The 27,140-nt window shown below is 39.4% G+C and overlaps 1 protein-coding gene across 4 annotated transcripts in view; it reads right to left on the bottom strand.

Annotated features, from left to right (window-relative positions):
- ARHGAP6 (Rho GTPase activating protein 6) overlaps window positions 1-27,140 on the bottom strand; it is a 322,836-nt gene that overhangs the window by 97,412 nt on the left and 198,284 nt on the right. Inside the window, exon 1 of one of the 4 annotated variants that reach the window (XM_032679816.1) lies at window positions 22,994-23,092. The exons of the other annotated variants lie outside the window; for them this stretch is intronic. The gene's annotated coding sequence lies outside the window, so the exon portion shown is untranslated. Of the gene's footprint in view, window positions 1-22,993; window positions 23,093-27,140 lie in introns of those variants that run through there. 4 annotated transcript variants of the gene reach the window in all.

Below are 27,140 nucleotides of genomic sequence, written 5' to 3'. Positions count from 1 at the left end.
CATGCACGTGCAATATCTCCAAAGAGAACCATTGGTAAGATTAGGAATATGGAGATTGCTATACACAGGCTCTTCTTTCATGATTTAGTCTTCTGTGTCTGCACAATGAGTGTTATTTTAGACCCAAGTGAGCTTCTCCTTAAGTTAATGGTTATGAACACACTGTGATCAAAAAGCATGCCTGCTATTATTATCAGATCATATTTTCTCTCACATCTAGTTGCGCAAAGCATAAACTTAGATCAAAGTTAAACACGGCACCTGGGAAAATGATTTTAATAGTAAAGGCTAAATGGAGGGGGCAGAAGAGACCAGAAACAGGAAGAGTACGGTTGAGGAAGGAACAGGAAATTCACACCTGTAGGTGGAATTCCTCTGGCCCTCGTGAATGTCAAGGGGTGTGAATCAAGCTCCCCTTGATCACATTTTGCAGAGACATGTAAGGTACTTCTTTCTTTCCTGAGCAGCCCAGGATGCACCCCAGCCACTTAAATAGTGTCTTCCTTTATCTTCTTCCACAGATGCTCTGGCAAGATAAAACTGGTGTCGTTCAAACATCCATAAAATGAGAGAGGAGCCTTCCAGAGAAGAAATGGGGCAGGAAGAAAAGTTAGTTCACATTACAGCCTACAAACAAAGGCAGACAGGTAAATTAATATCTTCATTCCTCCTCAGTACAGGGCAAGATGTGGCTAATAAGACTCCCACTCAGTTATCAAATATTTCCTCTTTGGAACTGGAACAAATATGTTCTGTGCCTCATTGAGCTCTCCTAATAAACAGACACCTCTCATCAGAATATGGGTAAATTATCTCAGTAACATTTCTGGCTTGGTGTAAAATGCTAATCTGTAATAAGAGAACTGTACATATCGCTGTCGTCTTCAAAGCCCCACACAAATAATAATTACCTGATCAATGAACACTGCACTGGGGAGTGCTAACATGGGATTAATGTGTTCATAGGTACATAGGCAGCTAATGTGTATGGTCAGTGTTTAATTTGTGTGCCTGATTTCACCTTCCAAGAAAGGTTGCTCCCTTAAGGCAGGTCATCTGTCTGCCTGCAAGGGAAGGGTGAGAACCAGGAAGCAGCTGCTGACTCGGTGCCAGACCCCGCCTGACAGTGGAAAAAGCAGCTTCAGAAAAGCCTGGAAAGATCCCAAAGCCTCCCCGCCTCCTGAGCCAAGTGAAGAGAGGAAGAGAAAACTTTACAACTTAGGCGGGTTAACGCCGGAGGTGGTTGACATTTCAAACAATAGCATACTAAATTGGAAAAGTAAACCTTGGGACACAAAGCAGATCTGAGGCAACACTGTGACAGTTGTGCTAAAATTTTATTTTGCACTGCAGCATCTTGCAAGCACCCAGAGGAAGAGTGGAGATGGGCAGGAGAGCACCGAATGTTCTCCTCTCAAGCCGTACATTATTCCATGTGTTCAGGCCATCAGTGCCAAAGAAATCCATTAGCCATGGCACCACCTCAGCCAATGTGCCAGATTTATTATCATCTTGAGAACCTGATAATCTGGCTGATAAGATCCTGAAAGGTAACAAATACAGGCAATGCAGCACTATCTCTCTATGGATAAGCAGCTCCAGTCATTACATCCCTATGAGCACAACTACAGCCTGAGATGGATGATCCATGAGTGGCCAGTCTTAAACCACAAAAAGACTATGTTAATAAGCCTCTAGATTGACACCATGCATAGCAAATCAAGATTTTCTTTGTAATCCCATTAACTGAGAGCTTTCCAGTTTATCTTTCCCCAACCTGCCACAGCCATAACCCTCTTTCCAACCACAGCTTGCTTACCCATTTTTGAGGTCCAATCTGAGCAGATAGGCCATTCCACTGCCAAGCAGATGTTTCGTAACAGCAAGGTAAGTGCACAGGATTATTACCTAGATGTAAAACCTTCGCTGGTGAAAGGTCTTGCACTTTTACTACCAGAAAAAAAACCTCTCCACTTTCTGTTTTCAATTGAACACCTCCTATATAACATGCCTATTAGCAAGGTTTAGCAACAAACAAATAGTATAGAAACAGGGCAGCTTTGACCCACACACACCAGAAGAGGAATCTCAATGCAAGTAGCATAGGTATTTCCATGCCCACCTTTGCTTCTGCAGAAAAAGCAATGCCTTGGCAGTATGGAAGCCCTCAAAAGTTGAGGGCTGCTACACTCTGCTGCAGTCTGCTTGATTTTTACCTCTGAGGAAGTTACCACCCAAATCAATCATGAGTTCATAACAGTACGATTAATTAATAGTTATTTGGGGGGGAAAGATAGTATTCTGACAATGTGTCAGAATTTGGCTTTTCTAACACAGATGGCCCATGGCACACCCATGTAGGAATGGGTGAACGAATGGCTGCTATTCTTCTGTAACTTGTGTTATGAGTTTGCACTTTCAAATTTAGGTGGCAGAAGCTGGGTTTGAGCTTTAAAAGTACAGTTGTTGCTGCCTATTTTGGCTCCTTATTTTGGCCTATCTGGTTTCGCTAATACAATTCCCAATGAATGAGTGTCTACACCAGCTTCTCCTAACAGAGGTGTTATATATTCTTAAATAGATGGATATATCATCTATATAGCCACCCAGGCTGCACACACAGCAGCGAGAGCTATGGAAATTCTTTCACTCTGAGACTTCATGTGTGCACAGTTCAGACCCCTCACCACCACCACACAGGCAAGGTGGCAGTGATAAACCCACTGCTTGGCCAGGATACATGGGAAACAGCAGAAATACAAAATAGGATGAAAGGCTTGTCAAACCCAGGAACGTAAACAAGCACAGCTGTAAAGAAGTGACAGCCCCTACACAAGTGCTGCTGTTACATTAGATGTTAAACACACCTCCTTGTAAAACTGCATGTAACTATCAATATTCCTGGCAATGTAGATTAAATAAATACTTAGAAACAAAGGCCAGGCCTCACTGAAAACTCTCCAAATGTCTTTGGGTTAAGAAATACTGCAGCCCTTTGTTCTGCAAGGTTGGACTCGCATTTAACACTCAGGGATATCATATATCAAAGAAAGCTTCTTCCTTCAAAGAGCCAAGGGCCTGTCTTAGAAAGCTACCAGAACTACTTTCCTTCTTTTTTTGGCAGTCTCACATGACCAAAAGTTATCATATGCAGACATTAGGCAACAGAAATAACACTTCATAACTCTCCATATACTGGGCCACGTCCTGGGTAACAAGATCTACTGCAACTGGTCCAAACAAGGCTGGAACTGTCAGAAGTATCACTCTCAGACTATGACCACAGCTGATTCAATAAATTCAAACCCAACTCCTTTTAGCAGAGCATCAATTATTCAATAACAAAAGTCAAGTATCTCAGTCACTCCTTATCTGCAGCTAACTCTCTAACTAGACTCTTACGTAAGGCTACAGCTTTCTCATTGACTCGCCAGGTTTCACATAAGAGCTATCTCTAGAGGCTCCAGTGATACAGTGCCATGTTCTGGCATCCCAAGCTGGATTCCCATGTACCAGGTGCCCCCCGGATATCTCTGTCAGGAGGCCCCATGTAGGAGGATGGCCACAGTGCAACCCCGATGTTGCCAAGGGGGTGTTTCTTCACAGGATGAGATCAAGGGATGCTCAAGGGAGTCCTTGGAAAATGCACATCCTCCTTGCAGCAGCCTCAGAGTGCAACCTCTGTGTTAGCCACAAGATAAGGAGCCCACTGCAAGATGCCCCGCTTCTTAGGTAAGGGAACCGGTTAGGAAGGGGTTGTACTCAGCAGTGTCCGCCCGGGAGAAGCCCCGCCCAAGGTCTGCAGAGGATTTCCTCAGCGTGTCCCTGAGCCTTCCCAGCCTGGCAGCATTTGCACTGACACCTCGAGCATCGCAGCCGCTGACTCAGCTCCCTCCCTCTCCTGCCGGCGGAGGGTTTAGCATCTCTCTTTGATGTTAGGCTCAGACTTGGACAGGATAGCCTGCATGGAGCCAGCCAGGAGACATCTCTTATGTTCACTGCTACAAATCCTACAGATTGCACAATCTCCCTGCTTTTGCTTTTGTTTTGTTTTGAATATAACAACCTATTTACCTCTCAATTTAAATCTGTGTCTTTAGGGGTGCACTAGAACAAAACTACAGCATGGAAACTCAGTCATATCTACAACTTTTATACATATCTCCACAGGAATTGCATGACCTTGTTAATTGAGTAAAATCAGTAGAACCTAAATTGGATTTTCCTTCTACCTTATAAAATACAGTGGTGCCTCAGGTGAGCTCGTGCATCTACCTTAGAGAAAGGCAAGGGCATTGGGAAAAAAAATCCTATCATAGCAATGTGAATCTGAGCCAGGTCAGTTTTCATTTCAAAGACACAGAATTTTGCCTACTAAATTTAATGTTTGTGGATAATTTTGCATATGGAGCCTCCCACTATTAACAGTTGAGCACCTGTTTTCATTAAAGAACCACAGAGAACCATTTACTGGAAAACATGGAACTATACTGTTCGATTTCCCAAATAAGAGTTTTCTATCTTTAAAAAATGGTGCTTTTTGACAATAAGATACTATCATCATTTGCATAAAGTGGGCTTCAGTTCAACTCCTTTGGTCTGTAATTCCATCAATATGAAGGCAGAAAATTCTTTGGTTTAATGCTACTTTTGAATACTTTATAGTAGCTATTTCTAACCATTTAGCAAAAATTCACTTTCAAGACAACTGCGAATAACTTCCTGTCATTTTTGATCTGGAGAAAAAAATAAATAAAAAGAGGATAGTGCTTTTCCTTTAAGTTTGATAGGAAAAAAAATACATGTGTAAAATCCATGCCTGAAAGGCTTTTAAATAACACTCGTTGAGGTTACTAAATTAAACTGGATAAGATTCTTCTGAATATCCTCATACATTTGTCTCAAGCTTCTTAAATTTTTTACTGATGCCAGTGATGACCAATTAGTCTTACAAACTGTAAGTAACCTGCTTTTGCTTTCAGATTATATCATTTCTTCAGGTGAGAAAATTCAGTTTATCTAAAGAAAAGTCTGAAGAGATTGGCTAAATGAGACACTAACATATTCCAGTTACTCAGTAAATCTCAAAGTTTAGTAGTTCAGACCATTTACAAGTGTGCTGCATGCCTACAGCTGCCGGCAGCATTGCACACTCCAGCTGAGTGCCCATGAATCAGAGACCCAAAAAATGTATAGAAAAGCAATAGCATACCTAGTTTTGGGAAAAAGGGGGGGAAAAAAAAAAAATCAAGTAAATACCTGCATGTTCTTCCATGCCAGAGCATAATTAAGCGGGAGGCTTATCTGCAACACAGTTAAATACAGCTGAGAGGAGAAACCCTTAACTTAAAAGGTATGGGAGGTTTGCACTCTGTGTGTAATTACTGTGTAATTTCTCCCTGACCGTCACATTTTCTCAACAATTTTTTACCTACTTTGAAACAAGCATAAAAATGTTAGCATCTTCTGTTACATATAGTTCTTCATAACACAGGCATCCTTATCTGTTTTCTAGAAAATCACTCCACAATTCACTAACAATTCAGTGGAGCTGAAAGGCTTCCATTTTGTGTGACCTAAAGAGCAGAAACAATGCACATTGATCAAGTGCAAGTTCTGCTGGTGTCCCTCTACTAACACTGTGCTATTTGGTAGGCACAGGATGCTGGATAAGGGCAGTCAGGTGCCATGGAAAGGATGAGAGCCAGCCTAGAAGTCCTGATGGAAATGAAGAAAAGTATTTCAAGTATCTGAATCAATCAATTTGACAAGAAAACAAGAAAGAAGATGGGCAGCAGTTGGAATAGCTCAAGCTTCTTAAAATGAGAGAGACGAAAGCTAGTTTGTCTCACTGAGGAAAAGATGGTGAGACATAAAGGAGAATATTGGAGCCTGAAGGAGTGAGAGTAAAAGAGATTTGAAGATGGGGTTGTGTCACTGGGGCAAGTGAATGAGAGAAGGAAAAATGAGTCATCTCAAGGTCTGGGGAAGGATGCAGGAGGAGAGTGTTGTGTAGGAGGAAGAAAACCACAGACAGGATGCTATGGGGAGGAAGACATTTATGGTACAGATTTCAAATGTTGCAAATTTCTCATAAATACTAGTCACTAACGCATGAATATCTAAAAAGAGATCTTTTTGTCAGTCTTTTCTTTACTTCAGTTACTTCAGTTATCTCTGATCTCATGTGAATCCACAAAACGACTTACTGAATGCAAGAAGGTAGTAACTAGTCCTTTACTAAGATTTAAAATACATAAAATTGGTAGCAAAGGTTTATTACTTTCTCATCCATGAAAAAAATGTGTGCATGCTTCATGCACTGCTTCTCAGCAACTCAAGAGTAGTGAACTTATTCCAGCTAAATACCTCAGTGTCATTCACTTGAAAACTGACTCTTAGTTCAGTCATAATTTTTAGTAAATGCACAGCATAAAGTTGTTGTGAATCATATTGAAGGTAATCTAATTTTTTTTTAAACTGCAAAATGAAACACAGGATTCAAACCTACAAACCTGGGAGTTCTGGGTATGAGTGGTTAATGCTCAAAATATTAGCAAGGACATCTGTAAAATAAATCTTAGTTCTAAAGAGCTAGGTAAACATTTGGTTCACAGGGCTTTAAAACTAGTGTAAGAACTGCAAAAATCTGTATTTAAGGTTCTAAAATAGTTCATATTTATGACTCATTTACAAATATGCTTAATGGTTTAATATCTACTCTTTAATTAAAATCAGTAGCTCTAGCTCAGAATTAATTCTGATCTTGCATAAAGAACCCAAGAGGGAGGCAAAGTGCTATATAAGTGACCCTTTGCAACCTAAGACTTCCAGTGAGATTTCAAAGAACAAGAGTATTAGCCAAATCCTCTTCCCCTAATATTCAGCTGTAAAATGCCCCCACATTTCACTAGTAAAACTGAAACTACCACTAAATTAAAATATGTAACCTTAAACTAGTGAACAAACACTCAGGTTAGACACCTTTTTGAATATTAAAAGTGAGTGTCTGTATGCCTGCAATGTGATGTGTGTTTTCCACTCACGTATCATTCTTCCCAGCTGTTAGCAGCCAGCTGGGTCCTAAAGGATTAGAAGCGTTAAAGTCTCTCCCTGGGCAGCAGTTATTGAATAACATCTATGACAGGGTTGCTTCTGCAACACTGCTGCAGAGAAAGCCAGCAGAATTCCCCTCCTGCCCCAAGTTTGCATCATCTTTCATTTACTCTACAATACATCAGCATTCCTCCATTAAAAAAGAACTCCATGGTAACCAAAGAGAGTTTAAAAAACTTTGCAAAAAAATAATCATGGTTGGGAGGAACGGAGAGGATGAGAAGAAAGGAAGCTATGAGATGAAAAAGGCTTGTCCTAGTGACATCCACATCTAACAAAAATTTCTTCAGGCAGAACAAGGAGTGCATTTGTCCCTTGAAAAGTATACTTTTCAGAGATGCTTGAATCTCTGCTTTCCGTTATGTAAATAATTTCTTCTGTGCTGTCTCCGTAAAGATCATGCAGTCCTGCAAATAAGGCTGAGCTGGGCAAACACAGAGCCATTTCTCAGCCGAAGTCATAAATTACTTATTGTTTTAATATACTGGAAAATTGGCAGGAAGCGGGGGAAGGTACGTCAGTTACACAAGACTTTATACCATCACTTATCCTTGCCTTCCATTAAAAAAACGTTAGTTGCTGTAGCAACTGTCAAACCACACTCCAGTTCCTCTTCCTCCAAGATACAGAACTTCTCCAAAACACTCACACACAACACAGCTCTCCACCATCCAAAGGACAGCTTTCTGGCACTTTTGCATTGTTTAGAAAGAAAGACGCTCTCCAATGAGCTGACAAATCCCTTGTAGGGGTTTTGCTCCAAGGTACGCTTCCGTAAAGACACTTACTTGAAATCCTTGCAATTCTTACTTTTTTCCCATACCTCTACCCTCTTTTTTTCCTCCTCTTCCTTTTTTCCCCCCTTCTTTTCTCTGCATTACAGAGAATGTCCATGCAGCTTATTTCACCATTACATCTTCCAGCATTACACAAAATGCCTACAAGTCTCTCAGATGTCCCTCCCTCCTCATGGGAAAGGCACAAGTAATAGGGACAACGTCACGTAAGACATCTTGCTTTTCCTGACCTAGAGATGCTGCAAAGTCAAAGACAGGTCTCCTACCCAACACCTAAAGAGACAATCCCTCTCCACAACCAGCACTTCTCAGTCATTCCCAGGGAATCCCTGCTCTACCACCAGGGAGAACAAGCCTCTTCTCACCAGCTGAAGTTCTACTCAACAGGACAGATTTGAACAGGCTACAGAAACCGAAAAAAAAAAAAAACAAAACGAACCAGAGACAGGAAAAGAAGGCATGAAGAGAACCCTTGAGAAAGCTCTGTCAGAAACAGGACAAAATCACACACTACTGAAGAAAATGTCATGAGAAAGTGAAAACATATTCCTCCCCTTTGTGCAGCATGCCAATATTAACGATAAGCAAAGATCCCTGGGAAGCTCTTACATGTTCAAGGACACTAGCCAGGGCAGGATGTTTGCACAGTAAAAGAGAGGGCTTACCCACTTTCTTACCTCCTTCAATCCCCAGCAGCTCCATTATTTTCTAACCAGAATTTGATGCTTAAAAAATTTTCATGCCTAGATGTTTTCGGGTTTAGGAACTCTTAACGCAAACAAATCTGTTCTTGTACCTAATGGGATGATTATATTTTTAAATGCTGTCTAGAAAAGAGAGCATTGTAGTATTGCACAGATTGTATTCAGGAACATAAGCAAATTTTACTCTTTCAAAACAATTTCATATTTGGATATACTTACCTTTTTCTATTATAGTAGTTTTATAATGATTTTTCTGAAGTGTCTTGTAAAATGGGGCATTAATGGTTCCACATAAAATTATTTTTTGTTCCTCTAGAAAGATTTGAGCTTCCCAGCCACTTCACCTTGCAGTTTTGTTTCTTCAGTGACATAAGCATCACTTTCATTCCTTTCTAACCCACCCACTTGTTTCTCTGACAGAGCAAAAATGAACTGAAAATGTACAGCGCACTTCTGCTACAGCAGCAAAAAGCTCTGAGGCAGCTACGGGAGGACGGGTTTGCGTGTGTGTCCATACAAAATTAATTGCAAAGTAATATGCATAAGCATACTCTGAAAACAGCTTTCTGCAAGTTTACAGTGGAAACAGCTGCACACTGGCCCAGCTAAATAGCATAAACAAGGTCACTTCACTACTGGGAGCAGTGACACACCACCACCAGTTTGAACCACAGGCAAACAGCAATCATTCCCTGCAGGCAAGTGAGAAGCACTGAGGGATGTCCTTACTCATTCCCAGCTCTGCCCACCAAGAGCAGTAGCTGATAATAAGTATTGGTGGCTGCTCTATCAAAAAATCTCAAACTAGCCAATATGTTTTTTCCTGTACTTAAGATTGCTGGACTGTATCAAATCATAGTTGAGGGGATTTTTTCCTATTATCCCTATGCAAAATTGTCCAGTTTACACAAATCTCTTCACTTTAAATGTGACAGTCAGCTGACAGAGCCAGCCATCTATCAAGAGGCTTCTTAATATTCCCTTAAATAATTCCTTTAGTATACAGATTTATGTTACATGTTACTTTGTTAGTTGTAATACCTATTTTTAACTGCTTCAATAGTTGTAAAGCTGATCTCACTTTCAGTACCACACCTATTTAATCTGAATTCTTTTAGTTTAGAATGATAATGTAGGACAAGTAGCTCTGCTTCCTCAAATAGTAAAAGTTGTTGCAAAGGGACACATGTTCAAGCCAAGTTTTGCCCACATATAAATAAGGTGACACTTTAAAAGCAGAATTTATAAAATGTGGAACAGGTTCTAACTTGGCTACAGACATAGATTTTAAAATACTTTCATGTTTTTTATAACTTCAGGTTTTTAACTTTAAAACATTATCTCAGTCTGCCTCTAATTAATGAAACGAACCTGTTCCTTAGAACAAGCAAATATAACGTTTTCTTCTGAGTTCTGCTTTATCTACAAACCAAAACAGACCTCTTATTCCACATATCCCACTCCTGGAGCTGATTACTAGAAACTCATCTCTCTTCCAATTTAAAAAACCAAACCAAAAAAAAAAAACCAAAACAAAAAATCAACCAACAAAAACCCCAAACCAACCAACCAAACAAAAAAAACACCCAAAAAACCCCCACCAAAAAAACAACAAAAAATAGGGACTGAGGAGGAGAGAAAGAAGCTCATACCCATTTCCCGAGACAGGAAGTCTGAGTGAATATGGCCTGATAAAAGGAGGGAAAAAAAGCCCTCAAATGTCTGAGTCTAGTAGCTTGGCTACTTCTGAATATGTACCAGGATACAGCAAGTTCCTCCTTCTAAAAAAAAACCTAATTAGTCATACACTATAGCACAAACCCTTAGGGGGTTTTTTTGTATTTTTGTTTTTAAGTTTCTAAACAAAAAGTTTCATAGCAATAGAGAGGAATAAACAGCCTCAGGAGAGTGCAAGGAAACATAAGAAATCTTAGACTAGGAGAGATTTTCCCATGTGACCACCTGTGATGGTACCAAAAAAACAAAGAAAGTCAATTTCTTGAGAAAGAAGGATTTTTTTTCCTTTCGTTCTTTCAATTTTCATTCTCTCCGTTTACATGAGGAGCTACAGTTGCTTAAAACTGATTTGTGCTCTGCAATTGTACAAAGAGCTTCTACTCAATCTCCTTCAAACGCAGTTTGTAAACCTCCTTTTCCCCCCCCAAAAAATCCTACAAGGCCCCTACTTCCCTTACCAACTTAAACATTTTTAAAGTAACGAAAATAATTTTGCAGATATCAACTACCATTAGAATATAGACGTCTCCAGAATAAAAAAAAAAAAAAAAGAAAAGAAAAACCTGCATCAACTAAGTGCAGTATAATCACATTCTAATAATAAACTCAACATTATGATGTAGAAAACCACCATGAGACTGCAAAATTTACTGAAGGACTACAGAACAGTAATAGTTAAATAAGTCAATTCTTTCTCTTCAGAGCAAGGAATCCAGCTCCGAGCTATGGTTAGGACATAACTACAATACTAGTTCCTAAAATATCAGTCTTAATCAACAGAGAATTTCCCCAGCCAAATTTAATTTACTACGGTGAGAAGACAAAAGGCTGACTGTAGCTTACAGAAATACCATGACATCTATGTATGGATTTGTCCATGTTTGTAACTGCACATAAAAGCCCAGAAGCTCAGGCTACAACAGTTTGGATATGGCCTGCCCAAAAACATGTTTGGATTACTAGCCTTTTTTTTTAGTTCTGCTCCATCTTCTGGAAGCTCTACAGTCCCCTCCCAGCCACATGTCTGGAATAATCCCTCTTACATGACAAAATGCCACCTTCCCCCCATCAAGTCTGTAGTGCACATCTGTTCAGTTAAGTGCACAGGAGTGCCTGTGACCACTGGCTCAAAGTCAGGGCTGCCTCAGCATCCATCCCACCCTACAGCTAGGTGTGTTCCCATTCCATGACCACGATGTTGGTGTCCCCAATAGAATCACTAGCTATATTCCCAAGGAGAAATGTCTACACTTTGTTACTGTGATGGAAACACTGCTGGTCATGCAACGGAAACCTCCATTTGTCCTTGGAAAAGACAAAAGATCAGGCACAACTGAGGTACAGGGCCTGAATCTGGTAGTACTGAGACTGACAATTATGAGGAGAAAGGGCAGAGAAAGGACAGTAGGCTTGGAAGAGAAGGAGGGGGAATGGTCTTAGAGACGTGACTCATGATTAAGTTTCACTAAAATGAAAATACAGCTTTAAAAAACCAAAGGGAAAATCCCCCACTATCTTATACAGAAGTTAGCTAACAAAATGTTACTCAGTAATTAAAACTGTTACCTGGTTATCTGAGTGCAGAACTTGACCCATGCAGGAAACATCCAGGTGAGCCAGGTAGGCAATCAGAAATGAATGACTACATGAAGTCTTGAGATATTCAAGTATGATTAGCATTTGTTAAATGTGAAAGGAGAAAGGAAGGTGAAACAACACCATTCTTATCCTAACATATAATTTGTGTCAAGCTGTGATGTCACTTGCGATATCAAGATGTGGCCTACTCATACATGCACTCAAAAAACCTAACACATTCTGAGCAGAATTTACTTTATAAATGCCCTTACTAAGCATGATTCCAGCAGTCTTAAATTCACTCTAAAATGATATACGATGCATAATAAGTCCTGCTTTTTCTTTATAAGGAACCTCGGAATATATTGCAAATAAAATTCAACAAAAATTTACCAGTCAGATTCATGTATATTGCTCTGTCTTGTCCCCACACCCACACAGATAAGTACCAAAACACCAAAAAAAATAGCTGCTTGTGAGAAACAAGCAAAGGCTAATTTCCAGAAATAACATTATTCTTGAAACTTAAGCAAATCTACTTTTTCAGTTGTTTGTCTGTAATTGTCCCCCCTCGTCAATAATCATCACCCCAAAGACTGACTCACACTTCACATGATTTTTACAAAAAAATCGGTTTTGTTAAACTATGCATGCATATACTTGTACAACATGCCACATTTACATACATAGCTAATACATCTGCGCATGTTTAAAGGGGTAATGATTTTCTGATCATTCCCTGTTCCCTACTGGACATCTGTTGTTGGCAGCTGACATCAACAACTGACAGCTGTTGTTGGCATCTTCTTTTCTTTCTGTTTCAGTTGCTATTACAAGTTACAGTTACCATTTGAATTACTATCATAGATCAGGTCAATATAAGTAAGTTGTTGTCATGCTTAACAACAATAATAGTACTAATAATAACAGTCTCTGCTGCAAGCAATAAAATTTTCGAGCATTTTTCACATCTATATGGAGACATACCATGCATTTCTATGCAAAACACAGTAATCTTGGAAGCCATGAGGCAGATTCAGAGCCACACAAGCCTAGCAATATATTTGAGCTAAATTTCCTGTCTAAACACCACCAGTTCTGTCAGACAGAGATATCAGCAGAGGCAGCAGAGCAGAGTCTGGTCCCAGTAAACACCCCACCAGAGCAGGAACAAGAAAAGCACCAGCAGCTGGACACAGCTGAGCAGATGGAAGACCAGAGGAACAATGAGGCTGTAGTGGCCAGCACAGCTGGCCAAGATATGAGTGAGGCAAAGCATGGGGGAGAAAGGAAAGACTTTTACTTATCAGGGTCCCAGCCAACATCATCTGCCATTGCTTACCTGTTCTGTTAAAAACTGTATGATTCCTGTCATTTTAATTCAATTTTTCCATGCTAGCACAAAAACAACTCCAAGAGGTTTCTAAGTGCCCAGAAAGCATCAATCCACAGCAATTTCCAATGCCAGTTAGCTTTGATGAAGCAACCCCATTTAATGAAAAGCTATTATGGTCTCAGATTACAAAAGAGTGACATTCGTGAGAAAGGTTCTCTCTTTTGCTACAGCAGATTGTCTGAAAGGTTATTGCATTTCATAACCAACCTTTCCTAACACTGAAGGTATGAACACATACATATGCTCCTATTAGAACTCTAGAATTCTCCTAAATTCTTCTCTGGGGCGATAAGACAAAAAAAAAAAAAAAAAGGAACAAAAGTAAACAATAGGGAAAAGCATCATCCAGAGAAAGAGAAGCAGTAACAAGTACTGGAAGGCTGCAATAAGGTCTCTCTGGAGCCTTCTCTTTTCCAGGCTGAACAACCCCAGCTCACTCAGTCTGTCTTCACAGGAGATGTGCTTCAGGCCTCTGATCATCTTTGTGACCTCCTCTCCTCCAACAAGTCCATGTCTTTCTTGTGCTGAGGACCACGGACCTGGAGGCAACACTCAAGGTGAGGTCTCACAAGGGCAGAGTAAAGGGGTAAATCATCTCCCTTGACCTGCTGGCCACCCTTCTTTTGATGCAGCCTAGGCTGTGGTTGGCTTTCTGGGCTGTGAGTGCACACTGTTGGCCATACTCAGCTTTTCGTCTATAAGAACTCTTAAATCCTTCTCCACAGGGCTGCTTTCAATGACTTCTTCATCCAGTCTGTGCTTATGCCTGGGATTGCCCTGAGCCACGTGCTGCGCCTTGGACTTGTTGAACCTCAGGAGGTTCTCACAGGCTCACTTCTCAAGTTAGTACAGCTCCCCCTGGATGGCATCCCATCCTTTTGTTGTGCCAGCTGCACCACTCAGCACCGTGTCATCTGCAAACTCAACGGGAGTGCATCAATCCCATTGTCTGTGTCACTGGGGAAGATACTACAGAGTGCCAGTCCCAAGACAGAGCCCTGAGGGACATCACTCATCACCGACCTCCACCTGGACACAGGGTCATTGACTGCAACTCTGTGTCCATCCAGCCAATTTCTTATCCAGGAATAGTCCACCCTTCAAATCCACGTCTCTCCAAATTGGAGATGACGATGTTGTGTGGGCCAGGTCAAAGGTGTTACAGAAGTCTAAGTAGATGACATTGGTAGGTGTACCCTTGTTGACCGCTGCAGTCATTTCATCATAGAAGGCCATCAGATTGCTCAGGCATAACTTGCCCTTAGTGAAGCTGTGCTGGCTGTCTTGGATCACCTCCTTGTCTTGTATGTGCCTTAACATTGCTTCCATGAGGATCTGCTCCATGATCTTCCCCGGCACAGAGATGAGGCTCACCAGTCTGTAGTTCCCCAGGTCTTCCTTTCTCCCCTTTTTTAAAAACGGGAGCAATGTTTCCTTTTTTTCCAGTCACCAGCGATTTTGCCTGACTGCTATGACTTTTCAAATATGGAGAAATATATTCAATTATTGAAGTAATTGAATATTTAAATGACTAGGCTGCACATTCACATTTTATCTTTGTGTACATGTGTAAACCTTTTCAAGGTAAACAGGGGGGACATTAGGGGAGGGTAGTGGATTTTATCTTAATAGAAAATGTCATAGAAAAATTTACTTCAGTAGCCATCCTGCTGGACTCATTAAACTACATGCAAGTCAGTTTTATAAATGCATAGCTCTTGAGGAGATGGGTTCTTACAACACTTCTATAAATATGCTTTGTAAAATGTTTATGTGGGCTCAGTGTGTGGGCAAATTCACAAAGAGATGAGCTAACTCCTTTCTGCCTGATGACCAATAACCAGAAGAGGAAAAAGAAGAGATCCCTTTTAGAAGAATAGTCTAGACAGTTCAAAAATAGCCTCTGTGCCCTTGCCAGGTGCACAGAAAACTGAAAAAGCAGGAAGCATGGTGCTTACTGAAACCAGAGTGCTGTTCTGACTGTATTTTTCATCCACCCTCAATCTTCTGGATTTCAGCAAGGAGATTCATACTCATTCAGCTCCCAAAGAAGGCCACTTCATCCTAAGGCTTAACTAAGAAGAACCATCATCAGGTTTCCAGGTGGCCTTCATACAGTGCAAAATCCTGAACATTAGGAGTGTTTGTGATGCAAAGTGGCAAGAGGCTTCAAAAGCTGAGATGTCTTCAGGGCTTTAGCTCATCCTTTGCCCGTTTGTTCCAATAAAACTCTTTTTGCTTGTTTGCTTGGCCTGGGGAAGGAAGGTAGTAAGGGAAATTGCATTCCCTCTTTCCTGTCTTCACTTTTCAGAGAAAATAGCAAAGAGTTACTTATTCTTTCAAGCCAATGTGCATGTTCTGTGCACTCAGGATGACATTCTCTCAGTGGAGACATGTGGAGATGTAGAGTTAGATAACATCAATTTATATTAAATAATCTTAAAATAGAAACACATACAGTGCTGTTTTAAAATGTACTAGATAATGCTTTCACATAGTCTGATTCTGCACTTTAGTTTTTGTTTTCTTTCAGTGTGTGGGAGATATTATCTCATGTCCTAATGGATGTGGTCATTTTCTCTCTGTGGCCAAGTTTATAGATTCTTGAAGGTTCTGCTCCCATAGCTGGGGACTCTACATTTCCCTCAAGATCCTGGGTCAGCAGGAATCTATAAAACTCCACTCTGCCAGTGAGCCTTCACAAACCTGAAGTGACTGAAACTAGAGAGCCCAGGGACAGCAAGGGCTGCTGCAGGAAGATTTATCACGCAATGGTCTAGGATGTTAAAGACTTCAGTTCTCTAAGCAGAGTGCTAATGCTGCATGCACACATTTCATCATATAATAAAGTAAGGTTGTGGCCATCAGATCATATCATAGCTCAACCAATTTGAATTCACATTAACTGAATTATACATTACTATATGCTCAATACCACCAAACTTCAGGCCTGTAAACACTAACTCCGCTCTTACTAGCTGCTATAAATTTGCCATTAGAAACTTAGTACTGTAGAGAGATTGAAGATTAATTGCTTTTTATCTTCTCTTCACAAAGTTTTAAGTTATGACACTGTAGATATGAAAACAGTTCTGCAAGCCAAAAACTAATGAAGTTACCAAGATGCTAAAGGCTGAGCTGCCATTACCTGGATCTACTTGATGCTTCTCCTGCCATAGCCAGCATCCTGTTTAACTGCTCCTTTCCCAGTCTGCCAGGATGTTGTAAGCTTGGCCACTAGCTAAGTAGCAAACAAAACATACTATACAGAAGGCAAAGAAGAGATTAGGCTTGAAAACACCAGCACAACTAGAAAAAGAGAAAGTGTGTCTAAATTTAACAGGTTTTGGTTTATGCCTACTTTTCCCTTGCCCCTGCTTCCTTAACTTCATGGTATACATCAGCTTTAACATCTTTCCCAAGGCACACCACCAAAGTCACTGTCAGTCTCTGGCCTTAATTTCCCACAGCATGCATGCAAGTCCCTAAACTCAAAAGCATTACAAGTGGGAAACATCAATGCTGGATAGAGTCCAGATCTGATGATACAAAGTACAATTAAAGGCTCGGCAAATTAACAAACGACAGCAGCTGCCTAACCACATTAAGAAACACCTTACAACACACATGCTTCGAGGGACATTTTCTGAAGCTTTATAAATACTCTGTTTCTTGCAATTTACACTCTCCAAAGAGCTACTATAAAGAGTTCCTATAAAGCACTGCACATACAAACCAGATTAATTAAATGCTGCAGTCAAAGGTGATTACCCCCAACTCCAGGTTTACACTGCTGAACTGCTGATGCATTTTGCAACACTGCATGGAAGGAAAGAAAACCAGTACACTCAGAAAATCTTACTCTTTTTACAAGACCCATTTTAAGAGAGTAAGGAAATAAGAGTGCCTATGATATATTTGTTTAATGTAAAGATGCTAGTGCTTTACTCTGTGATGAAAGTCAAGCAAGAAGCAAAAGAAAAGGAAATGAGAAAATTAATGAACTGGAAAAAGAATTCTTGTTCCTTAGTAGACTACCTAACTTCATTTAAAAATTACAGCTGCCTGAATGTTGCTCTAATAAGCATAAAAAGTTCATACTTGCTTGGCCTAGTGAGTGAAAATAGCAACTATTTTCTAAACTGACAAATCATTATGAATGGAACTTCATTTTTAAACTGCAAATCATCTCAAGTATAGATTGAATCCTAACTTTGATTGAAGGTGTCACACTACTATATTTATTTGAATTGCTACATCATATAAGGAAACTCAATACAACACAATTTTCATAAAGCAGGCTTATAGAAATAACCTGAGGTAACAAAATAGGGTAATTCTGAAGGGACTAAAGCAAATCTTTCCAAGTCAATAAAAGCTTACAGCAGACTTGCAATCTATCTCACAAGCACCAGACTTCCTTAAAAAGCTGGTATTCATCATACAAATCTTAGGCTGCAGAAAAAAACGGTATATATACAGTATCACACTAACAGAGAAACAAGCAAAGAAAAAAAAATGTTTTGACCCAGCCATCTGCCCCATGATCTTGATCTGTTATTTATTCAGCCAAGCACATCACAATCACCCCCAAAACTACTGCTGCACTTTTGCTGCCAGTTAACAGGGAAATGGCATTTTGGCACCTAGTTCATAGGGCCATAACAGATGATCTTTTCTGTTTCAGAGATGAGTATTCCTCCATCTTCCTGACAGGTGTTAGACTGCAGCAAGTCAGCCACAATGATGTCTTTCAGACAAACCTGAGATTCATTCACAACCCCCTCCCATGACACAGTGCTCAAAATGGCACTTCAAAATCTCAGAGAGGCTTCTCATAATGTGGAGTTTAGACTCAGAATCAGACAGCTCTGGCAATTCAGCATCAAACCAAAAAACCAGATGAGTTACTGAAGTGTTTTTGTTCCTGCAACAGGAATGGCAGGAATGAAGATGAATACTGATCATGTGCATGGTCCCTTGCATTTCTAGGTCTTCATGCTGGTACTTCACTTAAGGTTTTGTATTTTTTCAGTCAGACTGGAGAGTTCCCAAAGCACTGCTCACTTCTAAAATACATGAACTGGCTTCCCTGGAAATAGCACTCAGCTGTAAAAGAACAAGAATTATAAAAGTAAAGACTGCACCAGGGAATATGAGATAAAAATCCTTTGCATTTACAGTTTGAATTTATGAAGTACTTTGTTAACGTCAAAATTTGCATAGCAATAAGAAAGTCTTGGTGGGCAGACTGAAGAAAAGCCAGTTCTGACAGCCTGGTTTTCCTTTTATTCTATGATTCTACCATTTCCCCTACCTTTTGGTCATTCCTTCCCATCATCCATACCTTTAATCCTTACTCTACTGCCCACATCACCTTACAGAATCAGAAGCACTCTGAACAACCTGATACTGCATTATCCTGTAGACAGAAAGTTCAGTTTTCCATAAGGCCAGACTGGGGTGGTGGAAGACACGTTATCCAAAAGCCTAGACATTTCCAGAAAAACCTTTGCTAACAGCCAGTCATAATTCCCTGAGAAAGGTGCACTAATTAGAACATGAGTACATTTTTGCAACTTCTTTAAAACTTCATCTCAAGAGCTCCTTGATTTTTCACGAGGAATAAAAATCTCTTCCTGCTTTTTTTCAACAAGACCTTTAAATGTACTGTTTCCTTCAGATAACTTTTTCTACAGCCAAGAACATAATATTTCCTTACATTGTTACTGATGCTCTAATTATGAGTTCAGCATTTGCCCTGGAAATATAATAGGAACTCATAGATTACATTATCCAAATTTTTCTCCCCACTCACTTGGACACTATCCCACGTAAAGCCTAATACACAGTTTACAGTTCATGCCCACTGAGGACTATCTTAACAGCAGCAGATTAGCATGCATGTAAATGCATCACAATTCTATACTGTCAGAGCTTTTGGTTACAGAATCACAGAATATTCTGTTGGAAGGGACCCACGAGGATCATGGAGTCCAACTCTGAAGTGAATGGCCCATATAGGATATGATTGAACCTGTGACCTTGGTATTATTACCACCAAGTTTTAATCAACTGAGCTAATCTCAGGGCTGATGGACACTTGGACATTTTGCAATAAACTCTGTGACCTGCAGTTAAGGTCCTACGTTTTTAAGACCAACACATGGAGATTTCTGCTTCACATTTTATTCTGCCTCTTAAAGCAGGGTTTGTGCCCTCATATTTGGAAATATGTGAATGTTTAGAAAAGTCAAAAGAACGAACAAGTACATATTTTTAAAAATCCATCTCTATATTTTTCAATCCATCTCATGATTTCTGTATTCTCCAGAGTGGACAGTCTGGCTGCAGTGGAAGGCATTTTACAGACATTTAAAAGAAAGAAGTATGACAAGCTACAGGAGGGATGTAAATACATGCATAGTTTCCTCTCTGTCAAACTAGGATTTGCAGACCTTCTAATTTAAAAGGCAGCTGCAAAGTAAAACATTTCTAGGGATTATTAACTGTAGAATTAATTTTCTGTTAGTTTGGTCGTTTGTGAATCTTATAGATATACTCCCATATGAGAGAGGTAGCAAATTAAGAACTTCTGTTGTTTACAGTGCTTGAATGGGAGAGTCCTAGTGTACTACATCTAGAAATTAATATGTTCCCCTGTGCTCCAAGTAAATGAATGTTCCCCTCTATTTTCCAGGATTTTACATCTTCCTCTCAGAAATATAAAAAAATATAACAGTCAGAAAAAAAATCTTAAGTTATTTGCAAAGTAGATTCACTGAGGAATTATATTGGATTGACACTACCATCACATTTCCTTCTGACATTCTGTAGTCTACTGTATTTAGTCAGAATCAGTATTTATATTGCATAACTTTGATACACATCAGATAGCATGTCACGGCTCTAACATTATTCTCAGTGTAGGCAGTTTCCACTTCTTAGGATAACAATTCAGTCAAACATAACATTAAATAAGATTTTAAGACAGCAGATGGCATCACTTAGTTATTTTTAACTGTTGCACACTGACCATTTACCATGCAGCATAACCCATCTCTGAAGATTAGTTAATGGAGCTCTATGGACAGCACAGAAAAGTGACATTTCAAATAAAAAAAAAAAATTACCATTTTACCGATCTGGTTGTTTTGATCTTTACTGAGTTTCATGCAAGCATCTTAAAAGAGCCCAGAATTTCCCACAGCTGCAGTTGCTCTTCTTTGGGTTCACCAGGTACTTCCATGCCCCTAGCTGAAGGCATTCTTATCTGCAAAAGCAGTGGCTGGCTTTCAGCAACCTGTCAGCTCTGACTACAGCTTAGTGGGAATTCATGCACTTTTCCTCGTTTTTTCCCACTAGGATTGCTGTTAGAGCTACACTGCACCATCAGGCACAAAATCACAAAGTATTTCAAAACACTATTAGAGAAGTTGCCCGTTCAACAAATCAGAGTTAACAAAAGTGGTGAATGCCACAAAGGCTCCTCACGCCCATACAGCATGACACAGGAAATAATAGCCGGGATGAAGAGAGACCTGGCTCTGAGCTTTGTGAGGAACTGCAAAACTAGATCTGCTATTCCATCTTCCTTTTATAATTTCTTTTGCAATGTTCCTTGTATAATATCTAGAATTATGTGAATTCAGATGATACATGTATTTGAAAAGGTAAACTTTAAAAACAAAGGTGTCTGTGCACAAGCACAAACTGCCTGGGGAAATGGGAATTCAGAGAAAGCAATGTACCAAATCATTTTTCTGATCCCTTTTCAGCACAATAAAAACATAATGTTCTACTCAGGATATTTAAGAAAGTGCCTGTCACAGTAGTTAGGTGTTACAGTCAGAGTTTGTGATCAAAGAGGTGTATTTTTCCATGTACCACTCAGAATGGATGCAGGAATGCACTGTGGAGATCTTGAGCTTGCAGTGCCACTAGGGAACAGTCAAGTGGACGACCTTCAGCAGGCTGCATGGCCAGACTTGTAAAATCAAAGTGATGGATAAGTGCACATGCCCAATGGTATTCATGCTTAGTATTTTGTGGGCATTTTACAGCAGCCAGGAGCTCGACCTGAGCATCTTCTGTAGGCATTAATAGATTTTCAATGAAGAATGAATTATGAAAATCAACAAGGTAAAGCTATTTGTGAAAAAGCTATAGATTTCTTCAGAAAAGAAAAAAATACTACAGAGAATACTGAAAACAAACATTAGAACTAATGAAGAGGTTATAAAATCTTTTCATTTTATACCTTCATAAAGATCTGTTTTCTCTCGCAGTGTTCAGATCAGCATTGCACTACCAAAGCACTCATCCTTTCTACTCTTAGCCTAGGGCAGAAATAAGCCTTTTCACTCAGAGCATGACATTATACTTCCAGAAAGCAAACAGAGCTCCAAGAGCTGTGAGGAACAGAGGTGAGAAGAAGGGAAAATGTCAACCTCTGATACAATAAATAACTCAAATATTTTTATAAAGTCACTTTCTAAAGTGTTGGCAGTCTGCATTAGACAATTTTTTTTTCCCCCAAGGGTTAATTTTTTTTTCCAACCTGCTAGTAATACAAATTGAATGCAATTTTCCCTCTGTAATAGAATTAATTAGACATGTATATCTAACAATAATGTGAACCCAAACTAGCAGCACAATTACTAATGTCACGATAATTAGTATTGATACTCACTGTAGCCAAATGCTTCCTGCTGAGTCACATTTGAAATACCAGTTCAAAAGGTAGCAGACTGAAGATAGAAGACTATATTCCTAGAGGTCACCAAATAGTTGGTTATGTTATTTGTAGTGAAGGTCACTACCATAATGAGAAGAATCACACAATGCAGTTGCCTACAGTTGCAGTGGTCAGCCTCAAATGATCCCGCTCTGTCCAATCTTACAGCTGCAGCTCAACAAAACACAATATAGACACAGTAGCTAAAAACCACAAGACACTAGCTCAAGAGGTCTGTACTAAATGTCGTAAGTGACATTGGGTAGACTTCAAATTCTAGGTGAAGCATATTCATTTAAATATAAGACCATACTTTAGCATTATTTATAGGTCTAAAATGACACAGAGATCTACCAGGGTTTTCTAAAACAGAAGCAAGTCATTTGCCTAAGCCCTGTTGCATTCAGTAGCTGTTTAAATACTGTAAAATGCCACAGAAGACTTCCCCTATATGTATGTGTGCTTAGGCATTTCCAAGCATCTGGTCAATAGGTACATGTGAAGTGAAGCCCTTTAAACTTCCCCATTATGTAAGCCATTCTGCCCTATTTGATGAATTTTATGGTGACTATCATAATCAAACTGCATATTGTATTCTTTATGCAGAGGCACACATACATAGATAAAAAACAGTTTTTAGAATCACAGGGAAAGTTCTGTAGACATGCCTACATTATTTCACAGTCAGCTACAGTGAGCTTTTGAGCTAACCTATGTAAACGAAGCACTATATTCTCCCCAGCTTACTCCTGGCAGGCATAAACAGGTCTCCAGAGCTCCACCAATTCCTATGATGTACCCCTTCCTGCACCTTCAGAATTACTTCCTTCCCAAATCCTTCTTCTAGACTAGCCTTCCCAGCTAAATTCTGAATTTAAATAAGCAGTTAAGAATAGCTGGTTTCTCAAGTGCATAACAATCTACTTACCCTTTTATCCCAATCTCAGCTGTCCTAGGTGGTTTGCAGACACCTGTGCAGCAAATGCCAAGGGACTGGCTATCTCCTCACTTCCTTTAGCACAGTTTACCTCTGAAAACGTGAAAAATTACCTCTTTTCTGTCTTCAACAGCACTTTTAAAGTGGTGGTGGGAGGAGTAGAAAGTCTCCCTATCTTGCAGTGTAAGAAAAAGCTAAAATTCCCATCAGAAGTGACTCACCAACATTAATCATATATACACCAGATTGAAAGGCACTCAGAACATGAAGCTTGAATCCCATCCTCAGTTAAGCAAATGAGAAGCAAATTGCTCAGTACTATCACATTATTTCAACTGCTGTATCTGTACAATTTTGCACAATGAAGCTGATTAATATAAATTTATTGTTTCTAGCACTGAATTTCTACAGAAAACTGCTGCTGAATCTTTTGGAAGAACAAACAGCTGAGTAGCATGCAACTTCCTTTATCTTGAAATGAAAAAGTGTCAATGTAAAATATTTTCATATGCAAGACATTCACATCACTTACCACCTGGTTTATGCATTACAATGAATATCATTATTGCTTAACCAAGCAGATGCACATCAGAGTTTTCAGTAACCAAATTACACTGCAGCTTGAGATATTGCATCTTCTGCTTACTTCTCTCGGAAAGTATTGTGAGTTTTTATTCAATAATATCAAATCCAAGTACAAAAATCCACAGAGTACTGTTTAGACTCAAGATTACAGATAAATGTTGGGAGTGAGGGAGGATGAAAAAAAAGAGAAAAACAGTAGGAAAAAGTCCTACTGTCTCCAAAGTGAAGCTTGAGAATGAGAGGATGTATTTTCTTATTTAAAAAAAGACAACAAAGTCACATTTGGAAATACACACATGCCACGGAGTCTACAAAGCAGGGAATTTTCCCATTCATACTATGTACTCAATACCGCTCTATGTTCTTCGTAAACTGGACTCAGGCTTTTTGCCTTTCTAGTGTTTTTAATTCTGCCTAGTACCATTATCCAGCCCTCACAGCACTATACCCAGAATTGTATGTGAAGAATATTTTATTAACCATAAAAAACAACAGTAGAATTATAAAAAGTGAACTACACTCCTTCTATTTTTCAGGGAAGTAGTCTAATGCCCAGGAACCAGATTACAATCTGACACCATCTTGTAAATTCAGGATAAATCAAGTGCTGCTTTAACAATACTTTGGCATAAAAGCAATCAAGACCTCACTGCAATAAAGTGCTTGAGCTACTGCCAAGTTAGTAATTTCTATTGGCATTTAATTATAGTGCATTTCCTGAAGCTAAGGCACAACTTTACCATGAGCAGGGCTACTCTGAGCAAGAGACCGTTCTGTTCAAATCAACACTCATCTGACAAATAGGTTTAATATGTAGCAATGTGTGACATAGAAAACCAGGTAAGGCTGTAAATTTAGCTCCTCACTGAATGTTAGAGAATATTCAACCCAGAAATTATAATTATCAATGTAAATAATAACAATACTTAAGTACATCCTACTTATGTTTGCAAATGTAAGCGCGAAACAGTCAGATTTCCTTCTGGGTAGAGGTATTTAAAAGAGTCCTGGTCAAAAATTGGGTTCTGATATACCTTACACACTTATACACCTCTAGAGAAAATGTCTGCATAACATTCTAATTTTTGGTGACTAGGCTTTTTCACAGTATTTTTAACAGTCTTTTTTTGACATATTCAAAAAGAAGCACTCTACAGAAAGGCCTAGAGACATCCTGAGCTGCAAATATCCCCGAAGAATATGTTCACCAGAATATGCCCTCCAGGTAATGTTTTTATGTAATAAATAACAAGAAAGTCTTTTAATAAAGTGATTTAAAATTGCTACTGATGGTCCCAATGCCATCAGTATTGTAGTCTGGGGTACAAAAGAGTGCAAGACCTCGAAAAGTCATATTAATAATGTAGAAAAGTTCAGTCTAAGGACTAACACATTGGTTGCTACACAAGATCCTACACAGAGAAAAATCAAAATAAGGTAAGCCTTTGTTTCTTGATAGATTTTGAGAGCATAAAGAATGACTTCTTGATTTTACTTTGAAAATGAACATCTCTAGTCTCACAAAAAAGAGCAGTGTTAGAAATCAAGTGGGAATAATACCTCACATCGTTTGAGACTTGTGACTAGTAAGAACAAAATCTACCATGATTAAGTTTACAATGTTCATAATGACATATACAGCATACTGAATCCAAAGCAGCAGAGGGGACCAATCCATATCCCTGTGAAATGTCCAGCTCTCAATAATCACTCCAATTTACATGTGAGATGATCAAAATGAAAGGTTTGTGTTAGATGGTTAACAGAGACTGTACATAGGCATTTAAATTCAGGCCAGGAAAATTGCCCAGGCTTCTACAGCCATTCTGGCATGGTCAGTGAAATGTCAGTTTACAATCAATCCTCCATACCTCAGCCCTGCCACGCTGCCCTAAGGTCCACACAGCAGTGATTGAACAGGCAGGAAGTTCAGGAGGTGGTCTTCCAGAGGTACATATAAAAGGTAATGTGTTTACAGGAACAAGTGATGACCACAGCTTTCATTCCAAGACATGGAACTAGGCTCTTCTGTAAAAGAAAAGCTTCATGGCCAGAATACTAAGCAGATGTGGGAATATATTTCTGGGGAAAAAAAAACACCCAAAACAAAACTAAGAAAAGAGCGAAGGAAAAAAAACCCAAAACCCTCAAACCAAAGCCAAAAAACAGCCGTCACCACCACCACTATTAAAAAAAAAAAAGAAACAACAAACCAAAAACCAAAGCAAAGACATAATCAACTAGTGCAAACATAAGACAAACAAAGGAATTCCTGATTTTAGGTTATTCTCTAACCTAGTGGCTTATAGCTCTTTCAAGAAACTGGAGTTTGAACCTCCTGCCAGGCCACGCTGGAGAACAGTGAACCCATGTCTTCTGGGTCCTGTGCAGCCCTGTCTGGCATCACAGCAGGTCTATGATACAGCACCTGCTTCTTCTTTCCATTGCATAGTGAGCTCAGGCACGCACTCAAGGATGTAGTTTCCCCTCCAGAAAAAGCCAAGCATTTCAAAGGTCTGTTACAACTTTGCAGTTTGACACTTCCTTCCCTATTTTAATTTAGTCCCAAGGAAATTGTTTAAGGTCAGCTTCGTAGAAGCAGGAATAGAAGTCCAGCACCAGTCTCAGATGTGGACCACACCCTGATGTTCACTGCCCAAGTATGAGTGCATCGTTCAAGATCCAGGGCTTAATCCTTTCTCTTCTCCAGATGCTTCACAGCAACTGTTGTCACTCAGGCCGGAACACAGTGTGAAGAGTGCTACATTTCAAGTACATTTATGCACTCTTATGACTCTTGACTCCTCTTTCTTGTCTGTTTAGAAACATATTGGGGTAACATACACCATTAAATAAAACAAATGTCTTTGAAGAAGGCCTCAGGAAGATGTTCAGAAAGTCTCTTGCAGTTTATGATTCAATCTGTCTCCTCTTGAGTTTGACCTGATGTGTTGGCCTGTTACAATCTGTGTGGTGCTTCAGATATTTTCAGTAAGTCTTAATAAGACAAATTCCTGCCCCCCGATTTAGACTAAATTGGAGTTTTCATCAATGTTATCTGAAATTTTTTGTTGATCAGAGAAGTAGTCCTAAATTGACAATGCATTGATATGGGCAAAATAGAAAGGGGCTACTCTGAATACAGATAGTCAGAAATCGCAAGGTTATGTAAATAGAGAACTCACATGAAATTTGAGTCTGAGTCAAGGGAGAGATTTTAACTTTTACACTTATAATTAATTTCTAGCCTTGTTAAGCACACAAAAATATATGCTTGCCTTTCTTTCTACCTAAGCATACAAGAGTTTCAGAAAATTATACTGGTAAACAGGAACAATGACAAGTCTTGATTCCGATATAAAGAGAAAGGAACAAAAGCAGGGTCATGAAAAATTGTAGAAGCAAGCATTGAATACCTGAAGGGAATAATTCATGGGAAGTTAATGAGTACCCAATATGAGACTGAGCAGGAAAGCAACAGAGTCAGAGACCTTTGGAGGAAAAGCAGCAAATGTAAACAAGGAGAACACAGAATGAAATAAGGTGTTGACAA

Source organism: Chiroxiphia lanceolata, chromosome 2 (assembly GCF_009829145.1).
Source record: "Chiroxiphia lanceolata isolate bChiLan1 chromosome 2, bChiLan1.pri, whole genome shotgun sequence".
In the NCBI taxonomy this organism is placed as follows: Eukaryota; Metazoa; Chordata; class Aves; order Passeriformes; family Pipridae; genus Chiroxiphia; species Chiroxiphia lanceolata.
Note: the sequence above shows the minus strand (reverse complement) of the source record. Positions and strands in the feature narration are given on the sequence as shown.